At 45.5% G+C, this 25,261-nt stretch overlaps 1 long non-coding RNA gene across 1 annotated transcript in view; it reads right to left on the bottom strand.

Moving 5' to 3' along the window:
• Positions 1 to 25,261, bottom strand: part of LOC309631807 — a 39,323-nt gene that overhangs the window by 12,003 nt on the left and 2,059 nt on the right. The window contains exon 2 of the long non-coding RNA XR_014246566.1: positions 24,979 to 25,261. This exon is cut by the window's right edge and continues 1,152 nt beyond it. This is a non-coding gene — a long non-coding RNA (uncharacterized lncRNA). The remainder of the gene's footprint in view (positions 1 to 24,978) is intronic.

Raw genomic sequence — 25,261 nt, 5'->3', positions numbered from 1 at the left:
AAGATTTCAGATTCCCTCCAGAAAGCCCTTAGGCTACAAGAAAAATCATCCTACATCTAATAAACCCATCTGAGATATATCTCCCATATGGTAAAACCCTGTTTTGTTTTATTCCAACAAATTGGTCCTTGGATTCCTCTCACAGCTGTTGCTGCTATTGTGTAAGCTGTATTGAGCCCTGGAATGAGCAAGGTGCTGTGTACAGCAGTCAGGATCCCTGTATCACTGGACTGTGCAAGCATTAGGTGATATCACCTGTGAGGAGTACTGAGCACCCAAGATATTTAAAGGCCTGATACATAATAAGCGCTTAACAAATAGGGGCCAAAAATATTTTTTAATTAGAATATTCTGGGAGTTTAGTGTCAGGAGAAAAATGGGAATAGGTTCCTAAACCAGATTACCAACAAGAGAATAAGAAAGCTGAAATAAGCAAACAAACAGATAACTTCCCCCTTCACTATTCTCCATCAGTTTGGTTTGGCTTGAGAAACACTGGTGTGTGCCCAGCGCTGTAATAGCACAGGAGACACAAAGACAAATGTGGCCACTCCCTGACCTTCTTCTGGAGGAATGACACACCTGGGATTCTTTCCAAGTGGGGTCTTTTACCATTGCAATAGCATTTAGAAAGTTTATTTTATAAAGCCATACAGGTAATATAATCCCATGAAAGGAAAGCATTTGTTCTTCCTAATAGTTTTTTTTCCAACTTTATTGAGGTATAATTTACAAATAAAATTCTAAGATATTTAAAGTGTATATTGTGATGATTTGATATATGTATACCTTGTGAAAGCATTCCCCCATCTAATTAACACATTTTATCACCTCACATATTTATCTTTTTTTTTTTCTGGTGAGAGCATTCAAGGTCTTTAAATATCTCTAAGAGATAGCAAATTTTAATTATATAACACAGTGTTATCAATTATAGTCAGTATGTTATACATTAGATTCCCAGACCTTTTTACCAACCCCTCCCTATTTCCCCCACCCCCATCATGACGTAAGTTAATTGGCTTTTTCCTATTTGCAGGGGGTCTCCTCCTTAATTTATTGCTCCTGTAAGTACAGGAATTATCTTTTTATTTTGCTCTGACTCTACCAGAATTGGTGGATGTTTCAAATATGCTCAAAATAAATAAATGTGAACTAAATGTATGCTCAATAAAAAAATAAAGCCTGTTACAGCAAGCCTATAGTTATAATGCTTACCTTATATATAAAATACATCATATCCGTCACCAAAAAAAAATTACCAGTATCAGGAGGTAATTCTAATCCTTTTGGTCTATCTGGACGCATCATCTGCAGACATATGGCTAGATTTCCTCAACACTTTGAATTGTTCAATATAATCACTAGTCTTGTGGGTGAGGTTTTCGCCCCCTCAAATTCTCCTTTCCATTTTTACCAAATTTCAGCAAATTCCTTTCTGAAGTTTAAGACAGACAAGAGGGCTTGCCCTCTCCGTATTAACCCTGGGCCATTTCTGGTCAACTTGGGATTGAGGGGCTCACACTTCCTCCTCCTCCTCCTCTCCGTCTTTCTACTTTACTAGCCTTGTTTCCCTCTGTTTTATTTTCCTCTGAAGTTTTTTCCCATGTTTTGAGTATTAATTTAAAAGCTCCCTTTTAACATGCTCTAAAAAGAGCAAAAAAGAATGAAGGGGCTAGAAGGGTGAACAAAGAAGGAAAAACAAGAATTTTGAGGCTCCTCAACCTTTAACCTCAGTTCTCTTTCTATGGATGGACATTTTAGAAAAACTAACAGGGGGAAAAAAACTGCTAGGAGGAGAAAGAGTGTTGGAGAGATTCCAGGAGAAGAGACATTGCTGAAGGAAGGAACCCATCTCAACTTCTTCCTTCTTCCTCTAATCTATTTCCACAACTCACCTGCAATGGCCCTTGTACTCCTGGTGGGATTGAACCCTTTGAAAGCTAAGAGTAGATAGAAAGGATAAATGGCATGAAGTAAAATTCCACTTAAAAAAAGAATCCAACATCCCCAGGGCCTCTAAATTCATTGCTTAAGTGTTTTCCATTGCACCCCACCCACTCTCCCAGGCCAACACACACCACCAGGCCATCCCACACCTGAACTTCTGGTTGAGCCAGAAGAGCACTGGAAGTTTGGAAGCAGGGCCAGAAACCCAGCAGAGCCCCAGGCTCAGCCACCACCTTTACAGTGCTGGGAATGCACCATCCCCAAAACAACCCCCAGAAAGCTGGGGCGGGGGGGAGGAGCAGCCAGGAATGTCAGAGGCAATTTGGGTTGGCACCAGGGAGGCCTCACCCACTTTCCCACAGGGCTCCAGTCTTCGCTATGTCAGAGGGCGCAAGAGTGTCCTGACCCTGCCTCCCAACTTCCAGTTAAACCAGAAGCTGGACATTCAGGGGAAGGGCGAGGAATGCGGCCAACCAGGTGCAGGGACATTATTGCCACAGTTTCCATCATGGCTTACAAGCACAATCCAGGCCATACAGGTGTGTTTGTTGAACAGAAACATTCTGAGAGTCTGTTTGAAAAGAAAATCTTCTGTTCCAGATTTTGAACAGTAATGGCTCTCCTTTGCTGAGCACTTACTATATGTGAGCTAGACTCTCCATGCAGTAGGTCATTTAATTCTAACAAGCACCCTATACGGTAAGTACTATAAGTATCTCCCCTTAGTATACGAGAAAACTGGAGCTTAGAAGAGTAAAGCAACTTGATTCAAGCTACTAAAGAGACAGTTACAGGATTCCATTCCACATAGATCTGACTCCGAAGCCCACATTTTTAATCATCATGTGTAGAAAACCAAAATTCCACACCTTTGAGAGTACTCTTCCTAGATAGGACTTTAAGGCATTTTGACCTTGTTTTGGTAGGGGAACAGAATTCAGTAGCCAGACAGCACATAGTTTCCTATATCTGTCAGTGCCTAAGGCCAGAAAAAGATTCTAGAAATCAGATAAACAAGCATCAGAGATAATCCACTCACAAAACAGAACTTGAGGGAGTGTGTGGGATGGAGTGTGAATTCTGGGTTCAGTCTGGCTTAGAGTTGATTTGTCTCAAGGTTAAAGTCATTCCCTTGTCTTTCAGGGGCAGCCAATATATGAAGATAGATCTCCCGTGAACTTTAGTCACAGCTCTAAATAAACAGACAACATGCTAACATATGATGCAAGTTCTTCCCTTTCCAAGTCACATTTTTATGAGAGTATATCAAAGTACTAGGAAAGTTCTGGAACTTCCTGAAGAAAACAGTAGATGCAAAAATGAAGACAAAGTCAACACTGCCTTTATGTCCAATGGCCCCTAGCTCCTAATGTAAAAGCACCCTTATGATTTTACAGCAGTTTCAATAATAAATGTAATTGATAATTTAACATAATTATAAAATAAACATGTTGAGACAGTTTTTCCCCTTCCACGGAGGCCTTAAGAATTCTCATGATGATGATTTTGGGGGCATTAGGACTATTTATAAAAGATTCTAGCAAGCCCAAACTGCTATTATTACTCCCCACTCCAAGTACCCATGGATTCCCAGGAGGCTCCTATTTGTATATGTGGTTATCAAGGGAGCTTCCACTTCTGGTGGAGAAAGAATGGCAGCAGGAAGCAATCAGTTAATGTCCCCACTCTCTCAAGACCTCCCAATCCAATTGTCAGGATTGCTCTTCCCTTGGTGAGCTATGAGCTAAAAGCAGGTGTTCACTCCCTCACCCCTTTCTATCCCACAGGCTCCTCCAAGGAAGAAGGATGCCCTTCTAGAACAATGGTCACACGAAAAAAGCAGAATGAAGAAAGTCAAGACCACGCCTATCCCAATCTCTCTCAAAACGCAGATACCTAAGACCGTACCAAATAGGTCCAGGCCTACAGGGTAAGCCAACTCCCTATGCAATGTAATTTAGAGAGAATCAAAAGATCCCAAGGTATATATCCCCTGCTATTTTCATTTTTTCATTCAGTCAGCCAGTATTTATTGAGTACCCATGTGGGGGGTTTCTAGAAGGTGGAGATACAACGGTCCTAGGTGTGCCAGATTTAGCAAATAAAAATCTTGTATTGATATTTGACCTGGAAACTCCAAATGGTCAGCAAGAGATCATGCCTGACCACGAGAAACTTACAATCTAGGGCCCTATGCATTCCCTAAAAAATTTTAAATCCATTAACTCTTTAATGCAAAAGCTGATTTATCTGATTAGCTTCAAAGTACACAAAGTGATGGAATAATACACAGAAGAGGTTCGTTTTTAGGGGAAGAAAAGAGTTAGAAAGGTCCAAGGCAAGGCAAGCATGAGTAGAATGTCATAGAGGAAATAACAATGATTGACCGGGGACAATGCAATGACTCTGTGTCCCCAGTTGGGTGGCAGGGGGTCGGGTAAAAGGATCCTAATGAAGAAATTATTGCTGAGAACTCAGCTTGTTTCAACTGCATTCCAAGTTAGTGACAAGTTAGTCAAAAATGTTGTCAAGGTTGGTAAACATTTCAATTAGACCTGAGCAGAAAGCATCGACTGGGATCCCATGCCAACTTATGGTTTGGGGTGGAAACCATACAAAATGTGGTGGTTTTATAGGGTTTGAACCTGAAAGCAAGCAAAATGTGGTGGTTTGAGCTGTGTTTTTCTTGGAGTTTTTTAGGTACTCAGGCATAAAAATTCACAGTCAGGCTTGGGAGGTCCAATCTGAAACAATAAAAAGTTTTCACACTATCCTTTCAGCAACCACAAGAAATAGTCTTCCAAGAGAAGTTGTAGACTCTAGTTTTAATATCTTTTAAATACAGTTGATAGATGGACCAGCTAGGCGATATTTATGTAGTGAAAACTGATTTTGATATTTGGAGGGAGGAAAGAAGGCTGTCTTTTTCTGGACCAATATTATCAACACAGGAAAAAGAAAGCAAGGGTTTTTATGCATGTCACTGTGTTAATCATAAAACTAGTGAATGATTAGTTCCATTGGCAAAAGTTTCTTGGTCAGCCTGCTGTGAGCAACTCCCTAGCGTGAATCTCGAGTGAGAGTGGGAGGAGTAAAATATTTGTTTTATTTTATATGTCAGTTATTAAAGCCACTTCAAATCCTTCATGGAAATATGTGGAGCATAAATAAATAGGAAGTGGCACAAAAGAAGTGGCAGAAATGGAAAGATCCACTTCCATGGCAAACCTTACCATTTCCCTCACTAGTTATTTAAAATTCCATACCCCATATCATCTTATGCCTGGTGCAAAAACAAATTCCTGTCTCTCCATTTTTTTTTACCCTTTCCTTGATCTCCTTTGTCTGAGCAGGTAACTGATATGCCTCATAGGAACATGTGAGCGTGGAGTTAGGGCTGCACTGGGCTTTGAGTAGGACTGATAGCATAGGAGTACCTTGCCTGGGTGCAAGAACATAAGCTGCATGACCTTTTCTTGCAAGCAGCTGTGAGGCCCATTCTCTGGACCTGCAACCAAGTAAAAATATTTACTTTGTTGTTTAGTTTGAAGAGCCTAATATCCCTTCATCATCAATGGAAATTCTGTTGTTCCCACAGTGGTGTGGAAATTCCTTTTTTATTTTTAAATTTTGTATTGCTTTATTTTATTTATTTGTTTGTTTACATGTTTATTTATTTTTGGCTGCATTGGGTCTTTGTTGCTGCGCGCGGGCTTTCTCTAGTTGCGGTGAGCGGGGGCTACTCTTCGTTGTGGTGCACAGGCTTCTCATTGCGGAGCATGGGCTCTAGGTGCACGGGCTTCAGTAGTTGTGGCACGCAGGCTCAGTAGTTGTAGCTTGCAGGCTCTAGAGCGCAGGCTCAGTAGTTGTGGCGCGTGGGCTTAGTTGCTCCGCGGCATGTGGGATTTTCCCGGACCAGGGCTCAAACCCGTGTCCCTGCATTGGCAGGCAGATTCTTAACCACTGCACCACCAGGGAAGTCCCTGCTTTTATTTTATTTTTGAGGGGACTAGAAGAAAGTTTATAAACATTAATTGTGGTTTACATGAGCAGAACAGCAGGAATCATCATTATTATCACTTAACCCATATACTTATTGTTATTCCAGGAAAATCTAGTTAATTTGGACCTTGTGCCTTTGAAACATTTGATAATTCCAAGATGCCAAATCAGCTTAACTGTTCTTTTCGTGGAAGAGAGGTTACAAATCTAATTAAATAAGCTTTGCAGGGGGTGATTAATCTTAAGAAAACAAACTGCTTTCAAACACTCCAGTAATAACTGTTTCTGACAATTAATGAAATGATTACAAAGAATTCTGACCTACTTATTGAAGCAGACCCAGTTATGAGGGCTCAGCTGCAGAGTATTGGTCCCTGGCTTGTGTAAATATTTTCTATACAGTAGGTTACAATACTCTATATTCTCGTATATCATGGTTTATACCGCTCTTCCATCAGATTAGTCTTCCATAGTGAGGGTTTCCCTGGATTTCTGTTCAAGAGTTGTTGAACCCAAGATACCAGTGAAACAAGCCTATATGGTCTTTTGAAGATGTTTATGATCCCTCCAATCTCTATTAATGACTTTTCCGTATATTCTTTTACATATATCCTCTAAACTAATTAAATAATTGGGTTCATTGGAAGCCCACTTGGCCAGGGCATTGTGATAGTTGAAACCTAACTATTAACACTCATACAGATAATCCAAATCACTATCCAAGGAACATGCATATGCCATATGTTGAATAGTAGTATGGTCAAATGTCTAAGGATTGGACAGGTAACCCAACTTGTCCATGAGTTCTTCAGTTAAAATGGGAAACCTACTGAAGATATTTTGTCCTGAAAATACAGAGTCCACAAGCAAAACTCTTCATAAAGTTACTTATGGGAATAAATGTTATCTTCCTTTGAGCACTCTCCTTGAGGGATACTAAGTAGCAAAAACTAAATGTAGAAGAATTCATCCAATTACAACTCATTTACAAATAAGAAAAACAGAAAGAAAAGATTGAATATTTATTCATTCAACATACATGTATGGCGTATTTACTGTCCATCAGGCTGAGTGTGAGCTCTGAGAAAGAAAGATAAATACTATATTATGCTTGCCACAGCTTACACTCTAATTAGGGAGACAGATAAATAAATCAACAATGACAATAAAACCTACAAAATAGAGGCATAAACATAGACACCTAATTTCAAGCATCGGAAAAGACTCCCAGGATGGTATTACTTGACCTAAGGTGGAGAGGTAAGAAGTTAGCCAGGTGTGCGATGGGCCAGGGAGAGCTTTCTGGAATAAGGGGATAGCATATGCAGAAACAGAAACCAAAAGGCCTTGTTAAGCTCTATATTAATGTTAATGTTAAGCATTAGCTGGTATTCTTTGAACATTTACTTTTCAGAAAGCACCTTGTTAAGCATTTTATAGGCATTTATTTCACTTAATTCTACCATTACCAGATAAGTCAATTCTATTGTTATTCCAATTACACAGAAAGGAAACTGAGGCTCAAGATTATCCAGCAGTCTGACTGCAGAGCCCTCCATGGTCACACCCGGTTCTAAAACTCCTCAGGTATGGCAGACTACAAAGTGCGTCTTTCCTCTATAGGCAATGGGGAGCCACTAGAAATTTTAGGTGAATCCCCTAAAAGTAAGTCTAACATTTTTTATGAGAAAAAGACCCCCATTCTTTGCCAAGTGTTGTGGGTTTTTTTATCTGTTGATTCAATACCTTGATTACTTCTGGCTGAATTTGATTTCTACCTTGTTTAGAAAATGATCAGTGACTTTAAAAGGTCCTTTTGTGCGTGTGAATCATAAACCCCAGAATCAGGAAGAAGGTAACAGTGTTGCTGTTTCCAACAAGCAGGAATGGGTACCTGCCACGTGTTACTCTGATGTGCCGTACAGAAACCAACGTGAGTTGTCACACTGAGCATATATGGTAGGGCCCGTCATTAATACCTATTCTTGTGGGGGTGGGGTCATATTTCTAAATCCAAGTACTTTAAATCTGAATACTTCTTCTTTGCTTTTAATTGATGGTTTTTAAAGGGCAAGATTTGCTTAGAACCATGTTAAAGATGGAAGAGTGGAGCTATAGTGACCTAAAATGATCTAATTTTCTAGAAAATTACTACTTTCTGCAAGCTGCATAAACTTTAATTAAAAAGACAAGGAGGTCTATTCTCTCCTTTTACACACATGTGACATGCTAGGCTCTTGGGATTTTGGGAAAAGGAAAAGAGCAGATTGAAGAGATTAGAATTTTTAGCAAAACTCTAAATATAATTAAGATATAATGCTGATTTCCATCTTTAAGGACTGAGAAGTAACCAACATTTGTTGCTTTTCCAGAGAGAAAAAGTACTTTTGACTTCAAAATATGCATAAAGTTAGCTTACAAAATGAACTGTAGAGGCAGGTTAAGTCACAAGTAAGACAATGCACAAATCATCTCATGTGAACGTGACAACACGTTTTTCAGCTTAACATCACCAAAATGAGCATTCCTGGGATGCTTAATGCAATGCTTTATGTATCTGTATCCAATAAAATATCTCTAACATCCTATCAAGAAATATTGTGGTAGCTTCCACAGCAAATTTTCTAGAACCTGATTTTAATGGTTGCAGATTTAGAGGAATGGATCAGGGAAAAGGGAGGCCACTAAAGTGAGAACAGACACTGAGTCTGAAAATAACCTCAGCAATTCACAGGACACAGTCTATGACCACTAAAGATTTCTCTGCCTAAATAATCCCTCCTGTGGTTCTTTTTCCTTCACCTCCTTTCTCTCCTTGCCCTCTTCCTTCCTGAACTCTCTCTTTCCATTTTAGTCCTCCTTCCAAGCTGTGCTCCCAAGCTAGTTGTCTAAAATCACTTTAAAAGGACACATTTGATGTAAAGCAGTTTAATGTACTTTGTCCTACTTGTAAAAGCATTTGGGTAGCCTCAGTGTCAGTGTGATTTGGGCTGTCATGGAGGCTGGCCCACTGAGGTTAAATGAAAATCAACTGTTACAGGGATGACTGGAAGGAGAAAAAGTTTTTTAATGAATTCAGATATCTGCATGTGTTCCTCCCATTCTACAAGTTCTGAAGAAAACTGGGTGGCAGCTGTAACTTCATAAGCTGCCTCTTGCAATATAATGTTGAAGCTATGACAGAAAACTGAGAAATAAGGATGTGTACATAGCACAAATGTTTATGTACACATCACTTGTCTTGAGTATGTAGCTCAGCTCTACTAACTAAACTAATTGATTAACTCTATTTATATACATGGGAAGTGTTTGAAAAGCACTGTAAAATTGATCTGAGTGTATATATGCAAGCAGAGTGAAATACTGTATTGTGTGCATAAATATCAGGTAGCATAAAATAAAATACCCCTGTAGTTGTTTGTTTAGGGACACATTTGGATTGAGTGAGCATTATAACAAGCATATCTTTACAAGCCACAAAAACATCACACCTTTTAGTTTTAATAAAGTCTAGTTTTTGGCAGTTCTTTTATCACTTCTGTCATCTCCTAAGCTTTCCTTAGCCAAAGCACTCAGACTTGAATTTTGAAATTGTCAGTATAGGCCTTCTAATCTTTAAATCTTAAATTATCTAAGCAGATTAACAACCATTATTCTATGCCTACAGGACTCCAGGGTAAAAAAAGCAAAGGAAATACAGCTTTTTTTTTTCCAGGCAATTAAGCTCCTGTGGAGGTTGCACTGGGGGCATGTATTTGAAACATGGTCTTAGGTATTTTTGTAAATAACCAGGTAAACAAGATGAGTACCTTAACTCCAGTATCCAGAGCTATAAGACAAAAAATGGCTCTATATAAGAAGCTTAATCGTCCAGCTTTTAAATAAAAAGTTATTCATAGATCATACTGACACTTTCCAATTTGCCAACTGGCCATGGTTGTCCTGAAGCCAGGAGAGATATCTCGAAGAAATACTTTAAACAAACAAAAAATAATAATAAATAAAGGAAAAAAAAATTAAAGGAGGGGGCTCCTTTTCACAGCAGTGTCTATCTGTGTGGTGACCTGATTTCTGCTATGATCTCCCTTCGGAGATCAAAGCAGGATTAATGTGATTCTTTACTGTTTGCGTTGCACATCTCAAAGCTCTGGAGACCTAAGCAATAAGTACAAATGCAGCCCCAGAACACGGGAGAAACGGAGTTTGAATGGGGAGGGTTAATAGCGCAAAGGCTAGCTATGAAAAGTTATTTGGGATTTGAGAAGCAATACAGAATTTAGAGTACTTTGTATTTTTAAGCACACTTGCTTTCTGTTTTTTTCTGGGGCAAGGCTTTTGGCTAGTTGATGAGGCCAGCACTGAATGTCATATTAATAAGTCTCCACAATGACCTTCTAGCTCATTTGGAATGTTTTGCAGCTGCTAGTACACATGAAAAGGGAAGGGAACCCTGCCGCATGTTTTCACACGAAATCACTTTCACCTTACAACTGGAATTTACGCAGAGGATTTAAAAGAGGGTAAAATCTTTTAAAATACCAAAATGTTGAGCTTTTGCGTTTCCACCGCGTGTGGCATTCCTGGATAGTGGAAACCCTCAAGAGCGAGTGTTTCTACCATCTTTCAGAAGTGCTTGTGCTTTGTCGAGGAAAAAGGCAAGTCCCCTATTCTTGGAATCTCAGAATGTAAAGGGGAAAAAAATCGCTTTCGTTTTTAATGCTTAGTGTATACACCTCTTGGAGGGGGAGAAAAAGCTCCCCTCCTCCAAACTTGACTGTGATTTTTAGCTGCGTTACTTAAAGGAGGGCGCGCCAGAGAGTAGCTCAACGTGCAGTTTTACAGGGACTCGGTACTCCGCGGAGAACCGGATGGCGGGGGTGGGAGCGGAGGCTCTCTCAGCCCCGGGTGTGACCCCCACGGTCTCCCCTCTTGGTTTATACAGTTTCACCCCAAACTCAACTCTTCCGCAACTCGGCACGCCCAGGCACACATAAACCCATAAACAACGAGAAGTTCCTAACACCTAAACCCCCTTCACCCAGCTGAGCCCAGCTTTTTCCTTCGGGCAACTCCATCGGGTTCACTCTTCCCAGTTCCTCTAGGTTAGCGCTCGAAGACCATTTCTGTGCTTTCACCGCCTCCTCCCCCTTTCCCCTCCCGCCCCTGGCTGGAGGCCACTCTCCAAACCGGCCCACGCTCCGTGGCCAAAGCCCAGGAAGTGGCTCGAGACAAAGACACCGCAGGATGGACCCGGGAGAGAGGTCTCGACACCACCCGACACTGGGGAACTGGGGGTCCTTCCCGCGCTCACCCCCGCCCTGGCACCCATAGGGGTTCCACCTCTTTCTGCGTAACGTCCATTACGCCCGTCCCGGCGGAGCCGCGGGGAGCTTGGAGCCAGGCTCTTTCCAGGGCAAGGGGTGCGGGGGTGGGGGTGGGAGTCCCCTCTGCTGGAGCCCAGCCGCCCCGCGCCAGCGCCCACGCCGCGTCCCGGCGGTGCCGGACTCCCGCCGCCCGCCCCAAGCTCGTACCTGGAGGGGAATTCACCGGGGAACCTCGTGAATTGCCTCAACTGGAAAAGCAGCCGGCCCGTGAAGCTTTTTGTCCGGAACACAATTCCCAGGGCCAAGGATAAGGGGAAAAGAATCTCTTTCAGTGCCTAAACACTCTACATTCACCTCCAGTTGCTTTAACCACAACAAACACAAGCAAATTGGACTTTCTTAGGCCGTTTCTTTGCTTTATGTAGCTTCATCTGACGGCGTTGTTAATTGTTTTCTCATTATCATGCGAATTTGTTAACGAGGACATTTTCAGCTGGAACTAGGATTGTTTCGGAATCAGTAACTAGAAATCAAGGATGCATGGAGGGAGTTACCCGAAAATTCAACTGGAAAAGTTCGGAACACCAGTATGAACTCACTCTCCGCCCTTCTCTTTTTCTGATTTTACACTGTTATTCTCTCTGCAATCCTGGTTTGGCCAACGGTTACCTATTACTCGGAAACAATCTTATAGCTAAAAACATAGTAGTTAGAGACTCACGATTCAGTTAAACAGTGTTACGTTTTAAAATATTGTCGGGTGGGTTTTCTTTTTTTCAAGTTTAAAGTACCAGCTGAAATCTTAAATACAATTTGTCGCTGTATTTGAAAAGCCTTTACATTACTGAAAATTTTCTAAACGCCGGGATCTGACTTTGGAAAAAAAATTAAAGTTAGAATTCAATAAAAGTTATTTAATTGTTAAAACGTAGTGGTGGTCCCACAAGTTTTATAGTTTCTGTCAGGACATTGCTAATGTTTTTATATGTATTCTAGTGGTTTGGATTTTTTTAAGAAGTGTTCATTTTTAAAATGTCATATTTTGGGCATGATCCCTTAAGTTCCTATTAATATATGATCTTTTTAATCTAGCAAAGAATCTAAATTTTAAGGAAGGGAAGCGCAGGCTTCAGTCTCTCTCTGTTTCATATCCTTTAAAGGCGCTGTGCACTAGCTCTTTTGACTTGTATTTGCCAACTTAGAAACAAAACTTCAAAAGTAGGTTTAGAAAATTAACTTGAAAGAAAGAGGGTGACTTTTATCTATTGGGGGAAGGGAAGGTGTTTAAATCAGCTAAGATCTACAGGGTAATTAAATTACATAGTGTCCTAAAATATATAACACGGGGAGAGGGCTTTAAAATCGATCCCATCTAACAATACATATATGCAAACTAGTAAGAAGTCCATAACTACCATTGCTAGCCAGCATTGCCTGCAAATTATATTCAATTGAAACTCTGCTAAGAGTTTATCCTCCACTGTAGTTTGGAATTGTGTGAAGGCATGTATGTACGGGATCTATGTATATATAATTCTTATACTTTATATATATTTAGACATACATTCTTTTAAAATGTTTATGTGGTTAGTCACTTTAAGAGCATCAAAATAAATTGTACGTTGGCTTACACTATCTCCCAGGTATTCCCAAACACTGATGAATAAAAATCTGTATATCGGAAATGAAGAGCTTCCCATTTAAAGGAAAGAATGGAAAGGGGAACTCGATTTATTCTCATTTGTTTATCGCTAGACGTTCCCCCCTCTCTGCAAATTCATTTGAATAGCTTTCAAGCCGGAAAATGGAAATGTGGCTCCTGCCCTCTATTTCAGCGGCAGCAGCAGCGTCCTGGCAACAGCGCAATTTTCTATCATCAAGGATAAATGGCATCGAACAGAACATTCTGATAAAAAAAAAAAAAGAAAGAAAGAAAGAAAGAAAAAAAAAAAGCTTCAGCCCAAGGAGCCCATGATTGCTGGCCTTCCTGTCTGTCATCCCTTTACAAAATCCTCTCCGCAAACCTGAGCGGCATGCTGTCAGAGCTAATAACGTCTTCTGAAGGGGCTTGGGGGGGGGGGGGAACATAGTCTTCCGTGCACAATGTTCCCATTTATTAAATCGAGTGCTTATTTTTAAATTGCAAATATCTTTGTTTGGTTCACTGCAAATTAAAACCAAGATGTAGGAAGTTACATGATGCAACAATTATTCGTGTCATATCAGAGAATCAAACCCCTCTCTCGCCCTTCTCTTGGTTAAGGTCGGATGAGGGGGAAGGGGGAACCTGGGGGAATCCAGGGCAGGAGGGTTTTTGGTGGAAAAATACAAATCCGTTCGCCCTGCAGGTAAGCTGAGAGTAATTGAAAGCCAAAGGAGCGATACCAGGGAGAACGAGCTGACCGCGACTCCGGGAGCGCGTGTGGGCGCCGTCCTCGCCGCGACGCCGCACGCGGGTCAAGCAGAGCTCCCAGCAGAGAGAGCCACGGAGCTTTCCCGCGGGAGACTTTGAACGTAATGGTGGCTATTTCTCGCCTACTGCGATTTCTTTCCAGAAAAGGCTATTCTGCTCTAAGGAGATGGATCCCTGGGGTCCCAGTGCCCGCATAGGGGGTCTTGGAGAGGTTCGGAGGACACCCTGGAGGAGTTCCCCGAGTTGTACGCTTCTCCAGCGAGGGGGTGGCTCAGAGCCGAAGAGCAGCACCCCACACATCCAGGCGGGCTTCCAAATGCTGTCCTTGGTTTTTCTCAGCGGCTTGATGCCTGGGGGTGGACGGTCGGGCTTGACTGGTGACGGGCTCTAGAGCCTACCGAGTTCCAGGCCCATCCACGCTCCTGCGCTTTGGACTGAAACCCCCACGGCCCGGGGGCGGAGGGTTGTCAAAGCCCAGTGCAATGGGGAACAGCGGTGTTGACCCTCTCGTCCTCTCAGAGCGATCGCTAGGGAATTTTTACCTCGTTGAGAGGGAGAGATGATGGAAGGGATCTAAGAGAGAATCAGATATTAATATCCTTTAAAGCAGGTCAAAAGAAAAGAAACAGAATAATGGAGAGGTATGTAAAGCACCCTAAAATGCAGAGATCCTAAAAAGAAGTAAGAGCCGTGGACCGAAGTTGGGATCGGCAGACATGAGGTGGGGGTGAGGGCGGGGCGGCGAGTAATCAGCTTATTTTGTAAGGAGCTCCGCGGCTGAGAACAGTGGGAGGAGGGCAATGATGGGGAAACCTTTGCTTAATGAGGAAACCTAATTATTGCGCATCTGGAAGCCTTGGTCCCAACTACGAGCTGAAGGCGGGTACCCCCCCCCCAGGGAAGCAGTGCGCATGCCCCAGTCGTCGGATTTGCATGATAAGGTGCACACGTGAGCCAAGTATGGCGGACCCCGGGGCGGCGGTGGCGGCCAATAGAATCCTGCTCTTCCTGCGTCTCCGGGTCACATTGACAACGCGGTACCCCCACAATAGGCCTTTGAAACCCACTTTAAAAATAAAAGGAGTGTTTTAGTATTGATTCTCGCCTTGGCACGCTGGATTCCTGTGGAAAATAGACATATTTTATAACTACACATACATTTACTACAAGCAAGGGTTAAAGTAGTCAGAATTTAAGAAAAAGAAGACAGGAGTCTGTTCAAAGAGCAATGACGGGAGGTCAAGGATTCCTGAGGACTGCTGCCTTCAGAGCCCTGAGATTTGTGTCAGTGTTTTATCTCCCGAGCCTGATCGGTCACATGGAAATCACTCCTACCTCATTGACCAAATGAGTCTCAGAAGCAGAAACATTACATGTACAGGCCTGGCTTGAGAAAAAACCCAAACTGACTCTTTCTCCACCCCCATCCCCAGACCTCATCGTTGCTGGGCAGGCAGAACACCTGTGACTCCACCCCTCTCCCTTTCCCAGACACCAAAGTGGTCTGTGTGGCGAGATCCGTGGGTTAGCTCCCACATCTGTGAAATGGGGCTAATTATAGAAGGGCAGAAGGAGCTAGAAAGGTAGAGGCATGACATGGATCTCCAGACCTGCTGGGCCTCTTCCACCTCCACCCAAGCTCTGAGGCTGGAAAAGATGAGATTGATTCTCTGGAGCTGCAGAAAGGGTGGGCCAGCTGGGAAATATTACCTATCCTGCCCCATCTGCACACTGCTGCCTGCCCTCACTGCAGCGCCATCCTGACAGTTACCAACCACCCTGTACTCTTCCCGCCATATATCCTTGCCAGAATTACTGCCCACAAATGGGCCTTCAACACCCCTTAGAGTGCTTCTGTCTGTGACAGGAAAACTGCTTGTTCATATCACTGAAATAAAACAGGTGGGGATTATTATTTGCAGTTCCTCTCCCCTTTTGTGTAATTCACAAGCCTCCAGTGTAGGATTAGGCTTCAAATGCATTTGGTCAGGTACATACTTTTTAGTGCTCATTTCAAACAATGTGATGCTTAAAACCATCCCAGCAATGCCTCTGTTTGCCTCTTAGGTCTTTCTCATCCTCCAGACCCTTCCGTTATAACATAGCCTCTTTCTTTCTTTCTTTTTTTTTTTCCTGGAGGGTGTGAACCAGAGTTTCACCCCAGCCCTCCAAAGTGCAAGCCACTAAAGGGTGACTTCAAGGTCTTATCTGTTAATCTAAGATCAGTAGTATTTGACCAATAAGTATTAAGTTGACATACTGTTAAACATTTAGCTGCCAACATCCATGTCTATTTGTGAAGGAGATACCCATTGAACCTTCAGAAGTTTTGGTTGGTAGCCTCTGAATAGAGAAAAACAGGTTATCACAATTGTGTTTTGGGGTTGCCTTTGCAGAAATCAAGCTTTCTCCTAAACTGGCCCAATAAAATCAAAAGAACCTTCAAGATGAGATAGCCATGTTGTTTAAAATACTTCTTGAACACTAAATTTGGGGTTTTCTTAAACTGACTTTTTGTTGTGCTTTAGGAAAATAATGGTGTATTTGAAAGAAAATATAAATCTGAAAAAAAAAAGTCCATCAGCCAATCAGTAATTTTCACTGCCCCCAGTTGAAGCAAAATCCCTGTCTTGGGAGTGGCTGTGATAAGTGAAGGGGGTTTTGGGTAGAATTGAACTAACGTAAGTCTCAAATTCATGTCCCAGAACTTTGATGACAACTCACTGTCATCTTTGAGAAAAGACAAGCCTAGCAGACTGGGAGTCAGGTGGGAAACACTGAGGTGCAGACAGGACGGTGACCTGGAGCCCAGCCTCCATCACAGCTTCAGCCTCTGGAGCTGCTGTTTCCAGGGATCCTCTCAGCTTTAACCCAGACTGCCCTGCAGACTCTTTGTCTCCCATCTGTGCTGACCGTAGGGTACTTTCTAGCTCCTGCCCATCCCAGCAGGTGAGGCTGGCCATTAGCACTTTGTGCCGGCCGGCGTGTTGGTAAACCAGCTGAGCTGGGAGCACGTCCTTCCCATGTGGGACTGTTCCCCTCTTACTTAAGTTGGGACTTGTCAAGTTATAGGGAAATGGCAGAGGGTAAAAAGGAAGATTATTGAGGACAACTACAAAAATGCAGTTGATAGTGCGAAGGCTTCTGGAAACCAATGCTGCCTCCTCCGTAAGAACCCTGAGAGCTACGCCCACAAATCAGCTGGGGCAGAGAAACTTCCTACTCCTCCCTATTTTGGGTCTTCGGGAACCGAGGTAGTTAGAGGGGTGGGGGAGATTCCCTTTCCTCTAGTGCAGGTCAGCCAGGGAGCAAGAAGGTGGCTAGGGAGCTTGGGACTCTCAGTCCCACTGAGACTTCTTCTCCAGGCTCCCTGCCTCAACATCAGTCCCTGTCTGATCTCCTGATTAAACTCCAGCGCCTGGGACCCTCTTACCATGCTGTAGGCGTTACTCTAAGGACATTAAAGGTGCTGCAGGAAGCTTTCTTCTATCTTCCCAAGACTAGGCAGCTAACCCAAGCCAGTCCTCAGGAGAGCAGGGCGAGCACCACGTTGCCTGGGCTGGCGTTTTCAAACAACGCCAGGCTGCATCCTGAATATGAATTAGCCTTCTGCGCTGGTGTGACTTCACTTTGAAACGCAACTTGTCAAAGTGTGGTTTTAATTAAACATCTTCCGGCCACGAAAGAGTACATGTTTTGTAAAATATATCCTAGCATGAAATTTACTTCCACGATCTGAAATTAGGTACCTTGTAAATGTTTTCATAAAAAAGAAATAGGAAGGGTATGTGTGAGAGAATGGAGCCGTTCATACTCGCTGCATTCCTTTAAAACGTCCTGCCAGCTGGCCCCGGTGCCGGACAGGTCCCAGGTCGGCCCGCCAGTGGGCCGGGACAGAGGAGAGACAGCGCGCTCAGGACACGCGAGTAACCGAACCCGCCCCGGCAGGCGCGGCCCAGCAGCTTTGGCAGTTGGAGACAATTCAGCAGTCAGACAAGTTAATCCTGAACTGATTTGTTTCGGATCCATCTGCAGGACGCCGGATACCGCTTTCGGCTGCTGCTGCAGACACCTGTCTCCCTCTCCACCCCAGGCCGCAGTGCCTGTCGCATGAAGTTGGGGAGAAGAGACGGTTGGGCGCAGAATGGCCCTCAGCAGCGTTCCAGACAGCACTTCATATCTCGACAGTTAAAGTTCTCCTCTAAGAATTCCTGGCTAATATTTAGAACATCAGCAATGTTGATCGATAGCCGTCCTAACAGACTGTCCAAAACTGTTCCAAACCAATCTCAAAGCTTCCTTGGACGGAGAAGGACCCCCATGAAGGCTCTTTGTCACCTACCTGGGGGCGTCTAACACCCACGTAGCCCTCAGAAAAAAAGGACCCTATTTCCCTGCATGGGAGGGGGGGCGGGGAAGAAGCCTGCTCACGTTGCGTCTTTCTATTCCATACAGAATTAAGAGCTGGGCCCTTGTGCGATTCTCTTTTCCTAACTACTCTCTGAGGATCCCGCCAATTCTGGCGGGATTTGCTGGGTTCCAGTAAAACTTGGCGCACGCGGAGTGGGGTGTGATGGGAGGAAAAGGGAGGGGGACGCATGTCCTTTCTTCCAGATAATTGGGACCCGCGAAACGAGGAGGGGGTAGCCCTGTAGGGAGAGTTATTTACCGTCCTCCACCTGAAATAAGCAAGACCAATAACGAGCCGCGCTTTTCTCCCTGTTTACTCCATCCCCATTCAGCGATTGGCAAAACAGACCCTGAAGGCAGAGGCAATAATTGCTCCGCGCTCTCCTTACTAGGGAAGTGTGTAGGCATTCGAAGTGTACTAAAAATAAACGGAGGAGCGAGAAAATGAAAAGGGGACAGAGTGACAATTTGCCGCAATTAAAGCGTCTGCGCATGTTGCCGGAGGAGCAGAGACCCACAGTGGTTTTTGTTTTCCCAGGTCTGATGATGTGACTAACTCGTTAGGGAATTTTCGTCTCAGGTTGTGTGTATGCGCGTGTTCGTGCGTGCGTGCGTGTGCGCGCGCGTATATTCAGCAGCCGAGGAGGCCACTGCAAGGGCCGGGCCCGTGGGGGCGGGGGTCAGCCTGGGACCATTTCTGGGCCCTTGAAAACCCATTTGTCCTCGGGAAAGAGCCGGGTCCAGCTCCCTCAGCCCTCCCCCTGCCCCGCCAGCCGGTCTCAAGAGAGAGCCTCTCGGCTAGCCCTCGGCAGCCACCTCTTCCAGGAACTTTGGGGCACGTTTTCAGCTCTAAGGTGTCTAACCTTAAAGGGTAAAAACATAATAATACTAACGCTTATGTCACCACCACCAGAGATGCAAAGGATAGGGGGTGAGGAGGGAGGGTAAGGGGGGCGGTTAGCCAAATCAAAGCTTGGGAGACATTTTGAAAGCGCGCTTGAAATTTTACTCTTAATTTTTGGAAGGCTTTCAAGAAGAGAAAGGGGGTGGGGATGGGGAGGACCACAGCTTTCTCCTGTCTGTCACTGGAGCGTCCAAACAGAGAGGGCTCCAACCTCCCCGCACGCGAGAACACACAGTGGGAAATTGCTTCAAGATACAGTAGGGCTCTCTTTCCCTAAACCCTACCTGAGCCGTCAACTTCGCGATAAGGGAGGGAAGGGGGAGCCCTGGGTGTCAAAAATCTGCATTGCCTCAAACCTGGAGAGCTGAAGGCTAATCCCAGGCCCTGCGCCTCTGCCTGGGCCTGGCTCAGGCCGCCCAGCCTCGCGCCCAAACTGGCGCCCCAAGTTGATCAGTCCCCTCCCCCTCCCCCTCCCCCCACCCTTTTCTAGGGCCACGGAAGAGGGTGGGGACGACACCGTGCAGCCACCGTCCCAGTCCAGCTTGGGCTGGCTTCAATGAAAACTGGCAAGCCCGGCGAGTCTCGCAGAAATTTTCTTCGACCCTAATTCAATTTTAAAGCGGATTTTTACCATTAAAATCGCTGCCGAGCAGCACATTGAATTAATCTGACTGTACGGTTTTAATTACAGTGAGGCTTTCTCTACAAATCTGTACAAGACAGTGGCTGGCTCTGGGAGGATCTCTGCCTCCTGAATTCCATTATCCGGCCCCACGTTCCCTGCAGACAGCGGCGCGTGGGAGCCAGATGCGGGCGCGGGCGTTCCTGTCGCCCTCTGCTTCTGCCCGCCCTCCGGCTCCTGTCCTCCCCCGTCCCTTCTTTCACCCCAGCCCCGAGGGGAGCCCTGGACGCCCGCCTGTCTGTTGGCTGCCCTGAAATCCCCAATCGCTGTACTCGCTTTTAAACTCTTGGGCCCAAGACCTTTGTGCCACCAGAGCCTCCTTCTTAAAATGACTCGTTTGTCCGGGGAGGGTGACCCCTTTTGTAACTTTTTAAAGGGTCCTCCAGCTTCGACTTGGCAACGTGATCTAGGTGTTTGAAGGGAAAGCAGGCTAAGGGACAGGGGGCAGAGGGGAGAAAGTGGTAGAGAAGACTAGTGGGAGGGCCACTAGGTTTGGGGTCTAGCCATCCCCCTAGGCCCCCAAGTAAATACAGGTGCGGCCGGCCCGCGGGGAAACAGGGCTGCTTTTATCAGCCTTAGTTTTGTTTGTTCGCTGAACAACTAACACTGTGGGGCAGTGGTCCCTAATGAACACGATGGAAAGAAAACTTGAAGAGAGGTAATCTCAAAATGAAGCAGATTCACACCCATTCTCTCTCCTGTTCACTCTAATTTTCCTTCTCTCTCAAACTCCCTTTCTTTCTATATCCTCTGCTTTTCCACTCTCTCTGTTTCACCTCCACACAGAATGTGGGAAGAAAGATGGTGAACCCAAATAGGAACCCAGATGTGTGTCCAAATGGACACAACTCTCAGTGTGTAAAGAAGCAAAGACTTTGAGCTCTGAGGGAGGGGCCTCGCTTGACAGAGAGGGAGAATTTTTGCTCTCTGCACAAAATTAGTGAAACCTACAGAAAAATACTGTTTCATTCCCCTGGGTGGGATGGGGAGGGCTTTCTTTCTCCTAGAGTTATGTAAAAGGGATTTTATTGTGAACAAAAGAAAAGAGAAAGGGCAGAGTTAGGGGAATGAGTTTGTTTTAACAACCCTCACTTCTAAGGGCTCTCAAACTAGTTGCCCTCTAAGGAAAATGTTGCTAAAACCTAATAAATTACCTTTCCACTTATTGGGATGTTAGAAAATAAAGGGAATAAGAAGTGCCTATGTACAGGCATGAGCATGAAAATCACCAGAGCATTGACATCTCAAGGGTAGTCAGGTACAGAACAACTCTATAATGAAAAATGGTTTTCATTTCTTTTTCTATTGTAACTAGAGAACCATGTAAGAACTCACATGATAGCAAGAGGATGTGCTCCATCCCAGGTTTTCTGAAGAGTTGTCCCAAACCTGGCTCTCCCTTAATGTTCAGGCGTTTGCTGTGACTTTGTTATTGTTACTGCTGATGAAGGGATGCAGGAATTAAAACAGAGGATGCTTCGAGGCATTTAGGAAGACGCTTGGCCAGCTATATTAACTCCTTATTATGCCTAAAAATAGTCAGCCATTTCCTGTTGATGCTTGCTCCCTGCCACTCCGGGACTGCATTTATCCTCCAATGGTCAGGGGTCCTGGTTTCCAAAGACTGGCTTGATTAAAGCTGACTTGTAACACCTCTGCCTTCCGCTTTACCCAGCTACATTTCCCAGCAGGGCAAATATGGGGGGCTCAGCTTTGGTTTATCTGACAGATTAAAAAGACAAACAGCACCATTTATCTTGTTCTAATCTAAGTATTCAAACGCTGTTGAGTTCTTTTTTTCCTGGACAGAGAGAAAGAAGAGTATTTGTGTATTATTAGAGAGTGGGGTCCTATGCTTGATAAAAGAGAGGAAGAAAGGGAGGGAAGGAGGGAGACTCAGTATACAACCTCAACCTCAGAAATGAGGAAAGTAGGAATATGTGTTTTTCCACTCCCACCCCACCCCAATCCATTCTAGGCCCAGCACATTGACTCTCTCTGTTAGGAGAGCTTTGGATGATCACAGCCTGGAAATGGGGTCAGGGAGAGGCAAAAGGTGTTGAATTTGAAAATCTGGTTGGACTCCAGGTTCAAAAAGACCTGGAAGAGGAGCCTCTAAGTTGGAACATCCTTAGTTAATATTCTCCAAATTGGACAGTCTAGAAAAAGTCTGTGAAGCCCCCAGTAGGTATCACTGGCCCTGGTGGGCCCTTGCCATCCATGTTGGGGTTTTCTAGCTGTCTGTTCTTGGGCCCAAGACTGGATAGATGAGAGAGATGTTGTCCCCAGACTTCAGTGAGCCTCTTTCTGAGTGAGGAGTAAACAGGGACCACATTTTAGTTGCATTTGGGGGGAGCCTGGGAGGGAGGGTGCTAATATGGCATTATAGTTTTATCACTAGAGAAAACAATGCCATAATATCAGTGCTTTCTTGAAGAGTCTGATACTTTTGACTACTCCTGAAGATGCCATCACTGGCCTGGGCTAAGAAAGGGACAGAGGCAGCTCTCGTGCTCCCCCCACGCTTTCCCAGGTGTGTGTGTTGGGGGAGGGGGAAAAGGTGCCTGGGTTTCCAGGATATCGAGCACTCTTTTCCTACACACGTACACAAACAGCATTTTACATTGAATGGGGTAAAGACTAGCAGGAATTTCTTTTTTTCCACCAATGTCTCCCGTTGAGAAGGGGGTTCTTAGCATGGCCATGTAAATCAATACTGAGTTATTTCTTTGAATTCAAAGGCTATTTATCCAGGTCTAATTTCTTTAGAATTAACGTGATAACTGAGCCTAACGTAGCAACCAAACCCAGCCAGGCCCTGCCTGGCTTGAACGTACTTCTACAGCCTGAGGAGGCTGCAAACCCTCCACCGGCACCCAATCTACCCCCTGACCTATGCGCGCTGCAAACACTGGTCCATAGACAGAACGGCAGGGGACTTTCCACCCATAGAGACTGCTTCTCCCACGGTGGCCCTGGGTGCGCTGACCCACACGCAGGGGCTAGTGTTGGCAATCAGTTGGTATTTCTCTCTAAATAACACTGATGGCCGGAATACAAGCCCCAACACCTCAACGTCTTAAAAAGCAAAAGGCAGTTTAGGCCTCAAACCCTGCCTCTTAAAACTTTTTAGTGAATAGGACCCTCACCTACTATAGGCCCTAAAAGAGACTTAGGTCTCCAGATGGCTGGCTTTACTTCTGTTTTGAATGATAAAAACTTCTTAGGCCTCACCTGCCCTCCTCCTCCACCCCCCAGGGCTGGCTCGGGTTTTCCAGCCAGCAAGACAAAGAGGTTGGAGCCAGGACCGGGCTGGCAGCTGGCGGCCAGCAGGGCGCAGGGGCCTGGAGCCCCTGAAGTGAGTGCCTTCGCTTCGAAGCCCTGAAGAATCCGGGAGTTCTTGACTCTCAAGGATGGGCTGGAGGTGCCGGCTGGACGAACAAACCAGGGGCGACTCGCCTTAGCTCATTACCGCCGCCCATGACACTGGGCGAAGGACTTGGCAGCCCAGATGCCGGTTCATTTGGAGAGAAGAGGCCGAGGGCAGCGGGCCCCCTGCCTCAAGCAGCCACTGAGCGCCAAACTCCTCGCACCGAGGTTGGTGGCAGAGGCCACACGTGGCAGCCACTCGCCGCGGGCCACCTTGGCGCACTGTGTGGGACCACACTAGCTCTCTCGCTAGCTATTCCCACGACTAGCCGGAAAGCCGGACGCTCAAGCCTGCAGTTTGGATTCTACCCTGCAAACACGCACAGAGACCTCTATCAAGCCGGGAAGGACCCCTCGCCCTCGTTCGCTCCACTCCCCAACCCCTGGCTGTCTGAGCCCATTCTGGGTCACTCAGCAGGTCTTTACCTTATGCAAAAACTGCTGCCTCGGTGCAGCTGCATACTTGCTCCTCTGGAACACGGTCCTGGGATTTTATCCTCTATCTAATGGGGGAGGGATGAGAGCCCTGTAACTACTACTCGGACGATTCCAGCCCTCCGGGCTTCCTTGGGTATTAAGCAAACAAGAAAAAAAGAAAAAGAAAAAAAAACAACAACTTTGCAAATAGAGGCTGCTACGCCCTGGATCTGGTGCTCAGTGCAGGGACCTTCCCGGGCCTGGCCACAACTCGCCCCGCTTGGGGTGAGGCCGGAGTCGGGGAAGTGGACGAGGAAAGCAGTGCACCTGCGAGCAGAAAGAGAGAAACACACATGTACGGAGGCGGGGGCGAGGTCGGGGGGTCTTCACCGTGTTAACAGCAAGCTGCAGGGGATAAAGCAATAAAACTGCCACGTCTACCTGCTGGCTCTGAGGACATTACAAACAAGCTCGACGCGCAGCCCGGGTGCACCGAGAGCACGCCAGCGGAGGGGGGAAACCTTCTCTTTTAATGACTTTCCCTTCTCCACCCCCCACCCCCCCCAGATACACACCCTACACACATCTCCCCCTTACCCAGCCCACTTTTCATTTTCCTTGAAGCCTTTTTTGTTGTTGTTTTAATTCACTGCCGATTTGTAAACGCATGGATCGGGTTACTGGTTCGCGTGTTAAAGTGCACCTCTTGTTAAAAGGAGGGGAACAAGGCACGCCACTTAAAAATGAATTCAGAGTTACTGAACCGGCTCCCGAGGCTCAAAAAGTTAAGCGCGGCAGGCTAGGAAAGGGAGGGGGAGAGGAGAGTAAACGCTGCTGCCCGGGGAACCCTGGAGAAAACCCACGGGCAGCGAGTTTCAGGTCATCTGATAAAATGGAGGAAGGAAGGAAAGAAAGAAAGAAGAAGAAAAAGGCAAACTAGTCTAGCCACGCTTTGAGACCCGGGGCTGGGAGCTGGGAAAATCAATTAGCATAAGCTGCTATCGCTCCGCGCAACTTGTAAATAGGGTCCGAGCTGCCTATCTGCAGTCACCTTTTCTGCAGTTACGGGGGCAAGCGGCACCACTAAATTCTCCATTTCTCAGGTTCCTTGGGTCACACATCCTATGGAGTCCAAGCAAATAGGGTGCAAAGAAGGCCCCCGTAGTTTTCCCAAAGGGAGACCCACACTCGTCCCCGCAACCTCTAGACACTTTGGCCCGGAGTTGTTAGATTGTATATTCCTTGGTGTGGCCAAAGGCTCGCGGCTTGGATCTATTCGCAGACTGAAAGCTGGCGCCGAGCCCATGGGGGTCTGCATGCCTTGCCCACCCAGTCCTGGTCCATTGGCAGTGCCGACTCCCGGAGCATCCCGCAGTCCCAGGTCCCGGACCCGGGCGCGGCCCGGCCAGCCCTCCTCGGCGCCAGGTCCCCAGTCCAGCTCTCCTACCTGGTGGCCGGGCCTGAGCGGCACGCTGGGGCTCCTCTGTCTCTGCTCGGCTGCCTCGACCTCAGTGGGTCTGGAGACTAGAGGGAGAAAGGCTAGATCCGCAGCCCTGGGCGGCTCCGAACTTAATGTCTTTCCCCAGTCCATCTTTGAAAGAGAAGTGGTTCTACCACCTGGATGTGCGGATATAAATCCCCTTGCAAATAATAAATGGATTAATAATAACAAGGTATGAAGTTCTTTTTATAGAAAAAAAAGGAGAGAATTGAAACTAAATGCGGCAGTT

Source organism: Balaenoptera borealis (assembly GCF_965194805.1).
Source record: "Balaenoptera borealis genome assembly, chromosome: 7".
Lineage (NCBI taxonomy): Eukaryota > Metazoa > Chordata > Mammalia > Artiodactyla > Balaenopteridae > Balaenoptera > Balaenoptera borealis.
Note: the sequence above shows the minus strand (reverse complement) of the source record. Positions and strands in the feature narration are given on the sequence as shown.